The 16153-nt window shown below is 41.0% G+C and overlaps 1 long non-coding RNA gene across 1 annotated transcript; it reads right to left on the bottom strand.

Moving 5' to 3' along the window:
• Window positions 1–6465: 6465 nt before the first annotated feature.
• On the bottom strand, window positions 6466–12231 carry LOC130718136 (uncharacterized). Its single transcript, XR_009012528.1, has 3 exons — window positions 11945–12231; window positions 11674–11824; window positions 6466–11562 (listed from the first exon to the last, which is right to left on the bottom strand). It is a non-coding gene; the product is annotated as an uncharacterized LOC130718136 (long non-coding RNA).
• Window positions 12232–16153: the final 3922 nt, after the last annotated feature.

Raw genomic sequence — 16153 nt, 5'->3', positions numbered from 1 at the left:
ACTCCAAGTCATGGAATGATGTCCTGTGCTACAAATAGGCAGATGTCACAACATCTGCTTCGACATCAGGTTGTTTTTGACAAAATGCAAGACAACCAAAAGTAACAACATAACCTTACAAAAAGATTATCTTGTGTATCCTAAATGTACTTGTACACTTACAAGTGGTAGATTTTTTTCCTCTATTGTTTGTAAGGTGTGGCTAAAAAGTGCTTAAAATTGTAGCCACAAGTAATAAGTAACGTTGAATTACGCAACAGTTAAATGTTTCCAGCACTTTTATGGCTGCACTTTACAATTGTTGCTAAAGAGCAAAAATGTTGTATGTGCGTGTTAATCCAAAATTTTACTTGGTAAGGTTTGTCGACGTAGAACAAGCAATGGAAGGGTTGTCGACATTTGTCGAAATCTGGCAAAAGAAAGCCAGGAAAAATGCTAAGTTAAATTGGCAAGTTGGGTTAATCATGAAACTCGACAACCACAATGCTTAGAGCAGTTACAAAAGAGGTGGGCAGTTAAGAGCATGTGCACTCACCCATGATGCAAGGAAACGGTTAAGAACGCGTGCCTCCCCCCACGACGCAGGCCGCCCACGATGCAGGCAAGCGGTTGAGATGCATGCCCATTCCCACAATGCAAGAAGCTTCTGGAGCAAGTATGAGATCGTGGAGTATCAAGCCCACTAACCCATTCAGCAGAGGAAAAGAAAAACCGTCAAGGACATGTGAAGCAATGGAGCACTATAAATATGAGAAGATCATTCAGAAAAGGGGTTCCCAACTCAACTCCAAAAAATTCACTAAAAAGCTCACATGTCCGCATCAAAGAGACTTCAAGAGCCTAACGTGATGATGAAGGAGTATGTTGCAGAACCAGCCATTTACAATTCCTGCATTTAGTGCTTTCAAACTTGTTGTTTTGTTCAATTTCCTGTCGATTTCTCATTTGATGTAATTCCCCTTTGTTTTTCGATTTACGTTTCCTGTACTTTGCATTTTGATTAATGAAATTCAGTTTCCAGTCTTTATAAATTACTTGTTTTCTTTGCAAATTAACCCGTTCACTCTTGTTTGTCGAAAAACACCTTTTGCACACAACACTTTGGCAAGACGATTTCCAAAAGAAACCCTAATCTTAAACTTTTTCCAGTCGAATTTGGAGAATGTTTGTTCACCAAAAATCAGCGTAAACAGTGCGTCAGTTTTTAAAGCGCTTTTAAAAAGAAATGTTGTCGAAAGCTTTGTTCTACAGCGTTTCTTCATTAAAAAGAACTTTTACTTATTAAAAATAATTTGTTGTAGAATGTGTGATATTATACGTCACTTTGAAAATAATCGTTGTAGGACATGCACATTTTAAACACTTTTCAGAATAAAGCGTTGTAGGATATCACATTCTACAACGCTCTTTCCAAATAAATGTTCTAGTATATTTTCAAGTGTTGTAGGATGTCACATGTCCTATAACGCTTTAAAAAAACGTGTTGGACAATACTACTATTACAACGGGCCGTAACACAATCATGATACTAAATGCATAAAGAAAATAAGCTTAAAGGAAAAGCCTAAGAAAACTCCATTTATATAATTACAACTATTGCATAGCTTTCATTTCCTTTTTCCTATTAAACCTTTTGCCTATTAAACCTTTTGCTTGAAACTACTTTTATTGCATACATTTCTTTAACTGAAGCTTCAGGGCTATAGTTAACAATGGATTTAAGAGGTTCAGATTCAGATAATGGGGGCTATGCGAGTTAATGGGCGTATAGTTAATTGCACATTGTGAACTAACAAATTAATATGGGTCAGTAAAAAATTTAGAAGTATGAGGTCATTTAGAAATTTTTTTCTAAATTAAATTGCAGGAAAAAATATAATCGTCTGAGATGCCATCCGGATCTAACCCGCTAAATGGCGGGTTCAAATAATGGGGGCTATGCCGGTTAATGAGTTTAATATCCCCAACCCTACTTGGATAAATCTGTTGGCGGAGAGGGCTGATTGGCGGGCCTAACCCGGCCATATGGCCACCACTACTTAAGAGTACTAAGAGTAGTGGGTAATTTTTTTTTTCCAATTTGGTATGAATTAAAAAAAAAAAAACCCAAGTAAGCCATGTTTTTGGCAACTAGGGGTGTATGCATCTCTATTTCGTACTTGTCTCCATTATCCCCAATGACATGGCAGCCAGGGAGCGACATAGTGTGCCACACTGCCACTTGATTCACACACCCAAGTCATATGGTTGGTTACATGAGAAATTGGCTTGCCTAAACTTACTTCTAAACAGGGTGGGTTTAAAAGCATCTTAAAATAGCTTAAGTAATTTTTGTAGATAAATACTTCAATTAGCATTATTATTCACTTTTTTTAATTAAGTTTCACTAGTCATTTTCATCCGTGCGTTGCACGGCGATTAAGTTTATTGTGTAGATATATCTGTAGAATATCTGTGAACACCCAGTTTTGTCCCCCCCTTTTTTATTATTATTATTATTATTATTATTATTATTATTATTATTATTATTATTATTATTATTATCTTAACTTACTTATTGTTAAAAAGAAAAAAAAAACAAAACATAAAAAAATTTAATTCTTGATCTGAAGAAAAGTTGCTTTCAAAAAAAATTGTTACTTGTTAGAGCATCTCCAACGCTGGTTTCTTAAACCAGCTGTGTAAGGCCCGGGTTTTTAAACTTATGCCAAGTAAATAGAATCCTATTCACGATTAGGGTTGTTGTATCGTGAAAGGAAACCTGAACAAGAGTTTACCAAATGAAATAAATTTATGAAGGAGGAAGTTCAGGAAAAGTCAAAGGATCGTATCGAAGTCGATAAAAGTTATAGCACGATCGTTTTACGCTTAAACCTAGGTCAGAAACCCTAGTATATAGCTAATTTTCACTTTTAGGCACGACGGAAGTTAATTCCAAAAATCTTCAGAGAAATGTTAGAACTTCTCTTTTTCCATATATCACAATCGTTTCGAGGCGAAACTCTAGGATCTACGAACGTCCGATTCCAATCATCGGAAGTTTGCCGAAACCGAATCCCTGGTATTTCAAAACCCTAGAATTTCTCGACGATTAAGACTTTTTCTATTCAGAGCTTCAAATGAATATTCTACACGCGTACACCCATTTCTCTTGATGATTTCAATCTTTCTTCCGAAGGAAGTTTTCCATTCCGACATTCGATGCAAAAAGCAACTTATCGGGTAAAATAGTTTTATACCGACTATGCTTTAGTTGTCAAAAATACAAAGAGACCTCATTTTAGTTTTGGAATTCTTTCGCCAAAACATATCTATTAATTCACGGAGTATGACGCCGGAAAAATTAGATTCGCGAAACTTTCATTTTCCCGCGAATTTCCAACCTTTATATATAGCAAAGAAAGGAAGAAAAACTCAAATTTTCCTCCATTTTCTTCATCAAGGCCGCGAGTTCTACAAGGGAGGGAGAAGAGAAGATTTTCTTCATCGTTTGCTTGATTGTCGATCAATCAGTTGCTACTTCAAGGTTTCGAGGTATAGTCGCTAATCCTTACCTCTTATCGCTTTTTCCATAGCTTTTCTGTAGAGTTTTCTGAGCGGATAGTTTATGGGTTTTTGCAAAACTATCCTGAATCTTTCATTTCTGAATCTAAACCTCTTCCTTATGCGCCCAAGATCACTTCTGCCGGGTTAGATTTTCCGTTATGTCGCCGGAATTCCGCCGGAATCAATTTTAGCCTAAAATACCCATTTTTGGAGTTTTTGGAGTAAAGCTTCAACCTTTAGGCTGAAAACTATCGCCTTAGCTTAGTGCTAGTAGGATTAGTTGTCATAAACGTCGTTGGTGACGTCCCTGCAAAATTTGGTTTTTGGGATTTCAGTTTTGAAATTTCTAAGTTAAAAATCATGACCAAAATACCCCTGCGACAGTTTTTGATCCGATAATTTTTCCGAGTTCAGAATACCCTTAGTTACGGCTAATGATAGCATAGGAACCAAGTTTGATCGAAGAAAAATCGAGTCCCACAATTGTGAAAAGTGGCCGAGCCCTATAGGGGAGGAGGGGGAAAATTCCTTTTCCGAAAACTTGTCCTTTCGCGCTAGATTATCGTACCTCGGAGTATGAACTACTTCGTGTAACCTTAGTGAGCATTGATAGCTTAGTTTCCGATAGATTTTGATAGAATTCTGTGGTTTTACTTTAAAGGTTCTTTTGAAGAATTTCCTGAAGATCAAGGAGCTCATTGTGAAGGAACGTTTGAGGAGAACGCTGGAATAACTAGAGGTAAGGGCAACTTACCTTACTAGCTAATGCTTTAGGTGTCGACGCATTCGACTTGATTTACTGTTTATGCACTTGTTTGTGTATGATTGGGAAAATGTTTTCTGAGGCTTCGGCTGACAATGTAGATGATGCATCTACTACTATGTTTTTGAGATTGACTTACATGTTATGTGCTATGTGGGTAATCTAGGATGTGTGGTGCATGATTTATATGCTAAGTGCTACGTGTTTAGTCTGAGATGTATTGTTATATGACATGTTTGATGACGGTGATGATTTAAACTATGTCTTGTACTCATATCTGTGATTCTGAGTAGTGAGAATAGCGGGCAGGTCATGCCGATTTTATTTTGAGAGTTTTGAGAAAGTTCGATAGGACGAATGAGATTCGGGCCTTGTTATGGTTTTTCATGGATCGAGACATTCTCTGGAGTCATTTGGGATTTGGAGATCCCGGGAACTTATAAGATTCGCGATAAGATTAAAAGGATATTATTTTGTAAAGAAAACTCATAAGACATTAAACAACCTCTAAATCTTCAAATAATGATAATAAACTCGAAAGGAAGCTTGGGATGAAGATCTTAGTTTTGGAAAACGAGAAGTGTCGTCGGATCCAAGTGTTTAGGAAGTTGAGAAGTAGTGAGTATGTTGATGCTCTTGTGCTGTTGTAGCAGCTGTGTTGTTGGGCTATCCGGGGGATAAGTCCGGGAAATTGATAGTTTCCGAGTATGTTGATACTCTTGCTCGTTGAGCAGTTTTGACCATCGGATGGAGATGAGTCGGATGATTTGGAGATCATCATGAGATACAGTTTATGCCTTCGGGTACAGTTTATGCCTTCGGGTACAGTTATGCCTTCGGGTACAGTTTATACCTTCGGGTACAGTTTATGCCTTCGGGTACAGTTTATACCTTCGGGTAATTCGGACATCGACGGGGGATATGATCGACCGTGAGGTTAGGATCGACCTGTTGATTGTCGGGCATAGCGGAGGGAAAAGTCGACCCGCAGGGTTAGGACTGATCCGGCTATGTCAAGGTGGTAAGTGACAGTCGAGGGTTATGGTCGACACAATGCCAGTGTTAGGACCGACTCGATCGTGCCCAGCCTATTCTTTCTGGAACCGTCGAGAGTGACGTTGCATTGACATATCATGCACTCTAATTGTATCGTTATGTGTTTTGATGAGTTGATGTTGATAAACATCGTTATGTGTTTTGATGAGTAGATGTTGATAGATATCGTTATGTGCTTTGATGATGGAATTGTACTAGAGTGTTGATAACATGCTATGTTTAAACCTTAGGGTAGACAATGCAGAACTTATATGTATATATATAACATATATATCTATACCCCTTATACTTTACCTGTTGTCTTGTATTTTCTATACTATATTCCGTAAGTTGACCCTTGCACGTGCTACCTGTGTTTGGGGGGCTATGTATGCCCTTTTTGTCAGATGTCGTTGGTGGATTCTTCCGTGATTCCTCGTCGTTCGGGAAAGACCCGGAGCGAAATGACTACTATTGAGCCTTCGACGTGGACCGGACTTCATGCATGACCAGATGGGAGTCGATGATGGAAGTATGGGGGATGGGTGATTAGAGTCTATTAAGGTTGGGTGTTAGTGTCCTAGCTCTGACTTATTCTTATTTTTGAGGGCTTGTGTTGCTGACACTTGACCTAACATTTTGGGATTGTACATTTTGCCTACGGGCGTTACACTTCTCTACTTTCCGTCATTGGAGGTTACTCGTGACGAGGTCGCTATTTACAGCGGGGGATGCTATATATATTGTATATTAGTTCTGTTGCCTTTCGCAATTGGGTTTTATTTAATTCAGTCTTGTCTTAGTTATTATCAAAAAAAAAATATTTACGTTTTTCCGCATTAAGTTTACTTTTGGTTACTAAAGTGACGCCACCGAAATCGGGGTGTTACAAGCTGGAGATGCTAAGAACCGTTTCTTAGCTTTTCAACCCATTGGAGCTTTGCTTAGTTGGCAGTTTGAGTTTCTTAACTACAGTGCATGGTTGCTTCTGCAAGCAACTTTGCTTTTTCAGTTTCTTAATTAAAATAATCTATTTTCTCTCACTTCCCCAACAGCTTTCAGAGACAAACATAACAGAAAGGATGAAATTAAACAATTCAAGTTCAACAGAGACATAATCAGAGGACGAAAATTGCAATTTTATTGAATGAATTGAAACTTTACATGAAGAAATTGAAACTTAAAACACAAAAATTGATATTTACATAAATAAAATAAAAAATCTTCTCTGGTGAAGTTCTGGAAGCTCTGATCTGAAAGTATTTCCCCTTGCATGTGTGAAAAGGAAGAATTTTTGCAAGCTTCAAGGCTTTGAAGCTATGAAACAGGGGTTGTGGGGGTCGGATTGAGGCTGTATGGTGGCGGTGGTGGTTGTTTGGTGGCCGATGGTGACTGCATGTGGTTGTTTGGTGGCGGCGGTTGCTGTTTGGTGATCGGCTGGGGCTTTGGAGGCGTGGACCAGAGAGATCGAGGGAGAAGAAGTGAAGGAGAGAGGAAGGAGAAGAGGAGGCGTCGAGAGGAAGGAGAAAAGGAGAAGTGAGGCAGAGAGGAGGTGTTGCAGGTCAGGGCTCGAGGAAGGGGAAAAGGAGGCATGATGCAGGTTAGGGAGAGGGCTCGAGGAAGAAGAAGGTGAGTGAGAGAGCTTGAGGAAGAAGGTGAGTGAGAGAGCTTGAAGAAGAAGGTGAGCGTGAGAGAAGAGAGGAAGAAGGAGAGGAGCGGCTAGGGTTGAGTAGGAATGGAAAGTGAGTCAGGAAAAATAGATTTTATAGTGGGTGACCGGCTGAGCCGGTCATCCCACCGTTATGGACCGGTCCAGACCGGCTGGAGCCGGTTTTCTGCCCGTTTGGGCTTTTTTTTGAATTTTTTTAAATTGACCGGTTTGACCGGTTTTCTGGCCGTTTTTCAATTCCCAGCTTCTTTACCTTATATATAGTGCAGTAGACCATTTGAAACACCAACATTTACTCCCACAATTTCTCTCTTGTCCAAAAATTCTCAAATTTCTCAAAATGTCTAATCCTTATGAGCAATATTATCCACTGCTCGACAATGAAACACCTCCTACAAGTGAAGGTTTGCAACCTTCGCCTATGTTTCCACCACAAAACCAACCTCCGCAGATGATTCACCCGCAAAGTCAACCTATGATGGTGTTCCAACAACAAAACCAACATTCGCAGATGATTCGCCCGCAAAGCCAACCTATGCTGATGTTCCAACAACAAAACCCACATCCGCAGATGTATCAACCACAAAGCCAACCTCCGCAGATGTGTCACCCTCAAAACCAACCTCCTCACACCAGTGGTAATGTTCAAAATCCTTCGTATCAAATGTTTCCACAATTGTTCTACCATCAAAACCAACCTCAGTGTCAAATGGGACCATATTTACCACAAATGCCTTATCCAAACAATCCACAATATTGCATGTATCCACCACAATACCAAGCACCTCCCACTGGTAGCAGCAGTTCAAAAGTCTCAAGTACACAATGTGAGGCTATGCCTGATGAGCCTGAATTTTCTACTCAACGGGGTCTAGATGATATTGATCTTGAAGAATCCGGAAAGAAACGCACCAAATGGAGTGGTAAAGATAATATACTTCTTCTTCAATCATGGCTCAACGTTTCTACCGATCGGGTCGTGGGAAATGAGCAAAAGTCAGATTTGTTTTGGAATAAGATCCGAGCCCAATATGAGGAGTACCGTGACGATGCCTCTCCTTCGAGGACATGGTTATCCCTGAAATCTCATTTTAATAAATTGAATGCTGATCTTCAAAAATTTTTCGGTTGCCACACTAAAGCCGTCAATCATTGGAAAAGTGGACACTCAGATAAGGACATCATGGCCACGGCGCATCAATTATATCACGTAGATACGGGTAAAGATTTCAAACATGAGAATGAATGGCGGTTGGTGAAGGATGAACCAAAGTGGAAGGGAACATTTATGACAACCAGTTCAACGAGGCAGAAGAAGTCAGGAGATGGGGCGTATGCAACATCGTCTAACCCGAGTGCATCAATCGAGGGCGACGAATATGAGGCCACACAACCAGCAACCTGCCCGTTGGGAAAAAAGAACCAGAAAAGGAAAGCCAAAGTAGGAGACACAGCTTCAAGTGATCTCAGTTATGTTCCTAACTCCGAGATGATAGCCATCGGGAAAGCTAAACTGGGATTCCTAGCGAGTTTACAGAAGCTCAAGACCGAAGAACTGGAGGTGAGAAAGGAAAAAAACAAACTTCATAAGGCGCGGTTATTGAAGGAATACAAAGATATCCTTATGGAGTACACATCTGAAATGAACGAGGTGCAGTTAGCAACGCATCAGCGCCTAGTTGAATTCGCCATGAATGAACTAGGAATGTCTTAATTCTTGTTGTTGTCTTTCTTAATATGTGTCAATGTTGTAATTTTAGCATTTCTACTTATTGATTCTGCATTAGTGTTGTAATTTTAGCATTTCTACTTATGTGTATTTCATCAGTGTTGTAATTTTAGCATTTCTACTTATGTATTCTGCATTAATGTTGTAATTTTAGTATTCGAACTTTTCTGCATTAATGTTGTAATTTCAGTATTCGAATTTTTCTTAATGTGTACTGCGTTTCTACTTATGTGTTCTATATAGTCGTTGGGGAATATAGCCGTTGGAGAATATAGCCGTTGGGGAATATAGTCGTTGGGGAATATAACCGTTGTGGAATATAGCCGTTGGAGAATATAGTCGTTGTGGAATATAGCCGTTGGAGAATATAGCCGTTGGGATATATAGCTGTTGGGATATATAGCCGTTGTGGAATATAGCCGTTGGGGAATATAGTCGTTGGAGAATATAGTCGTTGGGGAATAAAGCCGTTGTTGTTTATCTTATTTATACATGTCATATTTCATTCATCTCAACATTCAAGAGTTCTTTTGTCCTCTCATATTGTCTTCCTCCTATCAAATTACACTGATAGTTTCTCATTGTGTCATAGAATGGATCCAAACAATATGGCCGACTTGGACATTTACGACGTAATTATTGACGATATTATGAATGACACGACTATAGAAGATATGATGCAGGAGGAGATGGAGTTTTATCAACGACGTGCCAACACCGTTAGGCCCAAGCGAACAAGAAAGGTGATAAAGAGAGATCGTGAAGCTGGGAACGAGCGGTTGTGGAATGACTACTTCTCCGAAAATCCTGTGTACACGGAAGAGCTTTTCCGACGAAAGTTTCGAATGCAAAAGCATGTGTTCCTCAGAATTGTAGGGGCCCTTGGGTCTCATGGCCCGTACTTTTTAATGTCTGTCGATGCAGTTGGAAGACAAGGCCTGTCACCATTACAAAAGTGCATCGCCGCTATTTGTATGTTGGCGTACGGATCACCTGCTGACAGTGTTGACGAGTACGTTCGAATTGGTGAAAGTACTGCAATTGAGTGCTTAAAGAATTTTGTGGAAGGTGTGTGTGCAGTATTTGGTGAAACATACTTGAGGCGCCCGAACCAGGAAGACATTACCCGCTTACTTCAATGGGGGGAGTCTCGTGGATTTCCAGGTATGTTGGGTTCTATTGATTGTATGCATTGGGAATGGAAGAATTGTCCAGTTGCGTGGAAAGGTCAATTCACCCGAGGTGATCATGGAAAGCCCACAATCATGCTTGAAGCAGTGGCATCACAAGACTTGTGGATTTGGCATGCATTTTTTTGCATTGCAGGTTCTAACAATGACATTAATGTGCTAAACCAATCTCCTGTTTTTAATGAGGTTTTGAGTGGAAATGCTCCCATGGTGAACTTTAGCGTGAATGGAACAATGTATAACATGGGATACTATCTAGCAGACGGTATTTATCCCTCGTGGGCTACATTTGTGAAGACCATCCCAATGCCACAAGGAGAAAAAAAGGCAAAAATTTGCGAAAAGACAAGAAGCAGCAAGAAAGGACGTTGAACGTGCATTCGGCGTTCTCCAATCTCGGTTTGCAATAGTTCGTGGTCCATCACGCTTTTGGCATCCGAATGAGATGAAGTCAATAATGTATGCTTGCATCATATTGCACAACATGATTGTTGAAGATGAGCGCAACACGTACCGAGGTAATTTTGTTTATGATCAGGTCAATAATGACATATTGGATGCTGAAATAGTAAGTGGTCTTATTCCCGCTTTTAGAAATATCTTGGAATGAAGAGCACATCAAATTGATAGGTCAATTCATCACCAACTTCAAGCAGACTTGGTGGAGCATATTTGGCAGCTTCCCGAAAACGAGAATAATGAAAATTAACCTTCAAGTGTTATTATGTATTTCATTTCAAATGTATTGTTGTTTATTTTTCATTGTCATATATTTTCTTTCGTCTTTATTTCTATCATTCAATAAAATTGTTTTTGCTATAAAAAACACAATGTACTTTTTTATTTTACTTTCAAGTTAACATGCCGATATTTAAATTTAATTGTTTTAAATATTAAGTAAAATTAAATTTAAATTAAATTCATATTAATTTTAATTAAATTATTTTTAAGTTGAAGTATTGATTTAGTATTAAATGTTAAATTTAAATTGGGTGAAAATAAATATTATTAATTTATGTTGTATGGTGGGACACGGGTGAGACCCTTCAAATAGTAATTTAAGAAATCATGGGTTGGAGCAAAATCTACTTCAGTTTCTTAGGAGTTTCTTAAGTCTGATGTGGCAGTACGGGCCCACAAGAATAGTGTGTTAAGAAACCAAATAAGAATTTTGGGGTTGGAGTTGCTCTTAAAATTAAATTAGAGATTAGAAGGGAGAAAGAAGGGAAGTCATGAAAGTGACTAAATGAAAAATGAAAGAAAGAAGGAAGTCAGGGGAAACTTAGTGGCAAGGTAATATACAGTGTTAAAAAGTTGAGGAATTAAATGGGGGTGGCGTTGGCATGTGATAGAGAAAGAGAAGATGGTGTGAAAATTGACTATGCAGAAGATAATATGCTACTTCCCAAGGGTTCACCATGAATAAGCTGTGTGTTTAATTTAATTTTTACCTTCTTCTGACATAAAAAAGATGAGAAATTGTAAAAAGAAGGATGAGATGGGAGTGCAGAGCCGCAATTTTGGAATTGTTGGACACCTAGAAATGATTACAGCTTAGGGAAATTTACTGTCAAAGATTACACAGCAAGACTCACCAGCTTACAGCAAATTCTTCACCGCCCCCCAACCTCTATAAAAGGGATGAAATTATGCAGTGAAAAAGAGAACGGAGGAAGAAGAGGGAAAAACAGTGTGAGAAAACAGAGTGTAAAAGCATAGTGTAAAAACAGAGGGCAAATACCTTGAATTGGTGATCACATCTCTTGATCATTGATTCTCAATTGTAAAAAATAGCAAGCAGAAGAACTAGGAGCACACATAAGAGAGGTGGCACGCACAAGGCAGAGAAGAAGAAGGAGCTTCATCGAAGTTCACGTCCCTGTAATCAAGCCCTGTAAACATCAAGCTTATTTTAAAAAAAAATCATCATCAAAAGGGACATAAAGCATGTAAAATTCAGGGTTGATTTTAGAGTAATAGTGGAAGGAATGAAAATCAAATTGAAATATTACCTCTGAGAACCATCAGCCACTAATTACCAAAATCAAACCCTACCTCCTCTGACCCAAAATCACCAACCCAGAAGATGGACTTGCACTGCCAAACAACCCATACAGGTGGCCGCCGCCGTCGAGGCTCGGCCATGCCATCCCTCCGCTGGAGCCGCCGTCCTCTTCTCCCTTGCTGTCAACCTTTCCCTCTTTCTCGTTCTCTCATTCCCTTTCTTTTTTTCTCTCCTTTTCTTTTCTTTTTCTGTGTGCGTTCTTTCACTTCATTTCACACACACACTCTAGAATAATTTTTCTTTTCCTTTTTTTACTATCATGATATTAATTAAGTTCTCAAATTTGACATCAAGTATTTTTTACCTTAATCAAATCAGGTCAAGAATCAAGTCTTTTATTTTTAGTTAATCAATATTAATTTAAAAAACAAACCAAAAAATCAAATCTTTTTCTACCAAGAACTACGTGGCTTTGAATTCTCCATTGCACTTGGGGGATACGTAGGAGCGGGCATCAACAACCGTCAAGCCAAACTTGTAAATAATCTTTTCTTAATCAAAACACATAAAAATCAAATAATACAAAAAAATCAAAAACATTTTCTTTTGGGGTAAAACAAGTATTTAGAAAGCTAACTGAATTTGCACAATTACTTAGAGGTAACCGTTTTATAAACGGACGCTGCGAGGTGCTAGTACCTTCCCCACGCGTAATAGACTCCCGAATCTAGATTTGGTTTCGAAGACCATTTACTTTATGGGTTTCTGATGTTTTCCCATTTTAAAAATATTGGTGGTGACTCTTCTATTTTACACTTCTTTGTGCGCTGTCCCGCCGCGACCCCTGTTGCGACAATATCAAATAACAGAGAATAGGTTCAAACATGTATGTGAATAGACCAACTTAAAAATGTTAAATAGAATTCGTTGTATGGCCTACCGATGTCAACACATGAACAATATTATAAATCTAAGTTTTTACGGAATGCGTTGCAAAAACAAACAAATTAAAAAATCACAAAAATGTCAACAACATGATCGCTTAATAGAACTTGTTGTCCATGTTCAGTGATAATGACTTCAGACTTGAAGTTGAATTTTGCTACCAATTCAATATTTGAGCAACATAACCTACAATGGAAAGTAGATATCAGAGTAATAATTAGTAAGCAATACAAAGATGAACTTGATATATCATTTGAAAATTAAAAATAAACCTTATAGTGGACTGGGCGAGCCCCTAGGGGGGCAACGCCTAGCAAATAGCCCGCCCCGAGGCGGGGCCCTAACCTTAAGATGGGCCTTGGCTTCGGAGGCCCAATTGGCCCAAGAGATAGTGCCCGAACTCTATAAATAGGAGGGGGTGACCAATTGTAAGGGACTTTGGCTCATTTGATGGAATGATACATGAAATTCAGCATTCTCTCTCTCATTCTCATTCTCTCTCTAGCACAATTCTCCACTCTCTAGGTACTATACCTTTCTTCAATGTTCATTGCTAGAACATTTGGCGCCGTCTGTGGGGACCGTAAACTTTCTACTCCCATTCACGTGGATTGATTGTGCAGGAAGTTATCTCTGTTGGTGATTAGGCAATTCTCTGGTCTTTTGATTTTGATTCTGTAACCGGTGTTCGTTTTCCGATCGAGTTTGCATCGTTCTTGGTTTGGATGGAGACTCGACGCAGGAGGCAGCATCATTCACCAGTGCGACAGCGAATTTCGCCGCCTCGGCGGCCTCATCGTGTGATCCTGGATTCTCCGGTACGAACGGCGGGGGTACAGCCGCCTTCTCCTCCTCCGTCACCACCACCTCCTCCATCGCCTTCACAGGTTGGATCTCTGGAGCGCTCACCAGAGAATTCACCTGCTCCGGAGCAACAACCGGCGGTGACACAGGAGCAATGGCGCCATCTGATGCGCAGCATTGGCAACATCCAACTGAGGAATGAGCATCTACAGGCTCAGTTGGATTTCTACCGTCGCGAGCAGCGGGACGATGGAAGCAGAGAAGCAGATTCCGTGGCTGAGTTCCGTCCGTTCTCGGAGGATGTTGAGAGTGTGGCGATTCCGGATAATATGAAAACGTTAGTTCTGGATTCTTACAGCGGAGATTCCGATCCGAAGGATCATCTTCTGTATTTCAATACGAAGATGGTGATAATTGCGGCGTCAGATGCGGTGAAGTGCAGGATGTTTCCATCGACGTTCAAATCGACGGCGATGGCGTGGTTCACAACTTTGCCGCGCGAATCGATTTCAAATTTCAGAGACTTCTCATCCAAGTTTCTAGTGCAATTCTCGGCGAATAAGAATCAGCCGGTGACGATCAACGACCTATATAATATTCGCCAGCAAGAAGGAGAATCACTGAAAGAGTACATGGCAAGGTACAGCGCAGCGTCGGTCAAGGTTGAGGACGAGGAGCCTCGAGCTTGTGCTCTAGCATTTAAAAACGGTTTGCTACCGGGAGGGTTGAACAGCAAATTGACACGTAAGCCGGCGCGTTCGATGGAGGAGATGCGTGCTCGCGCCAGCACTTATATTCTTGATGAGGAGGACGACGCTTTCAAAAGAAAGCGCGCGAAGTTGGAAAAGGGCGACACGTCGCCCAAGCGCGCGAAAAAAGATAAGAATGGCGAAGATAAGGGGGATGGCAAGCAGCAAAGGCAAGATAAAGGGAAGGCGGCATTGAGGCCGACCAAGGAGCAGTTGTATCCACGGCGTGATGATTATGAACAACGTCGGCCATGGCAATCCAAGTCCCATCGCCAGCGGGAGGAAGCTGACATGGTAATGAATACTGAATTAACGGATATGCTCCGCGGGGCGAGGGGCGCAAATCTAGTGGATGAGCCAGAGGCCCCTAAGTATCAATCACGGGACGCCAATCCCAAGAAGTGGTGTGAATTCCATCGGTCCGCCGGGCACGGCACAGACGACTGCTGGACTTTGCAGCGGGAAATTGATAAGTTGATTCGGGCAGGATATCAAGGAAATCGCCAAGGCCAGTGGCGCAACAACGGCGATCACAACAAAACGCATAAGCAAGAAGAGGAGCGAGTGGACACTAAGGGCAAGAAAAAGCAAGAATCAGCGGTTATCGCCACTAGAGGAGCTGATGACACGTTCGCTCAACACTCAGGACCGCCCGTCGGGACCATAAACACCATCGCTGGGGGATTTGGCGGCGGTGGCGACACCCATGCGGCGCGGAAACGCCATGTTCGTGCGGTTAATTCTGTTCATGAGGTCGCTTTTGGATTCGTACACCCTGACATAACAATCTCGATGGCAGACTTTGAGGGGATAAAGCCTCATAAGGATGACCCGATCGTAGTGCAGTTAAGGATGAACAGTTTCAACGTTAGAAGGGTACTCCTGGATCAGGGTAGTTCGGCTGATATTATCTATGGTGATGCATTCGACAAGTTGGGACTAACTGACAATGATCTGACTCCATATGCGGGAACCTTGGTAGGTTTCGCGGGGAAGCAAGTAATGGTGCGAGGATACATTGATCTAGACACAATATTCGGGGAAGATGAGTGTGCCAGGGTTTTGAAGGTAAGGTATCTGGTTCTCCAGGTGGTGGCATCTTACAATGTCATTATTGGGCGAAATACATTGAATCGCCTTTGTGCTGTAATTTCAACAGCCCATTTGGCGGTCAAGTATCCGCTAAGCAGTGGAAAGGTTGGAAAGCTGAAGGTGGACCAGAAGATGGCGAGGGAGTGTTACAATAATTGCCTTAACTTGTACGGCAAGAAGAGTGCGTTGGTCGGTCATAGATGTTATGAAATTGAAGCTTCGGATGAAAATCTTGACCCACGTGGCGAGGGGCGGGTAAACAGGCCCACGCCAATTGAGGACACGAAGGCGCTGAAGTTTGGCGATCGCACTTTGAAGATTGGGACCAGACTGACGGAAGAGCAGGAGACGCGCCTGACAAAGCTGCTTGGGGAGAACTTAGATTTGTTTGCTTGGAGCTGCAAAGACATGCCTGGAATTGATCTAACTTCATTTGCCATCGATTAGCATTGAATCCAAGTGTCAAGCCAGTTTCACAACTCAGGCGGCGCTTGGGAGGAGACAAGGGAAAGGCGGTTCAACAGGAAGTTGACAAGTTGCTGGCGGCAGAGTTCATCAGGGAAGTGAAGTATCCGACGTGGTTGGCGAACGTCGTGATGGTGAAGAAGGCGAACGGGAAGTGGCGA

Source organism: Lotus japonicus, chromosome 5 (assembly GCF_012489685.1).
Source record: "Lotus japonicus ecotype B-129 chromosome 5, LjGifu_v1.2".
Classification (NCBI taxonomy): domain Eukaryota; kingdom Viridiplantae; phylum Streptophyta; class Magnoliopsida; order Fabales; family Fabaceae; genus Lotus; species Lotus japonicus.
The sequence above is the reverse complement of the archived record's forward strand: the minus strand, read 5'-3'. Positions and strand labels throughout refer to the sequence as shown.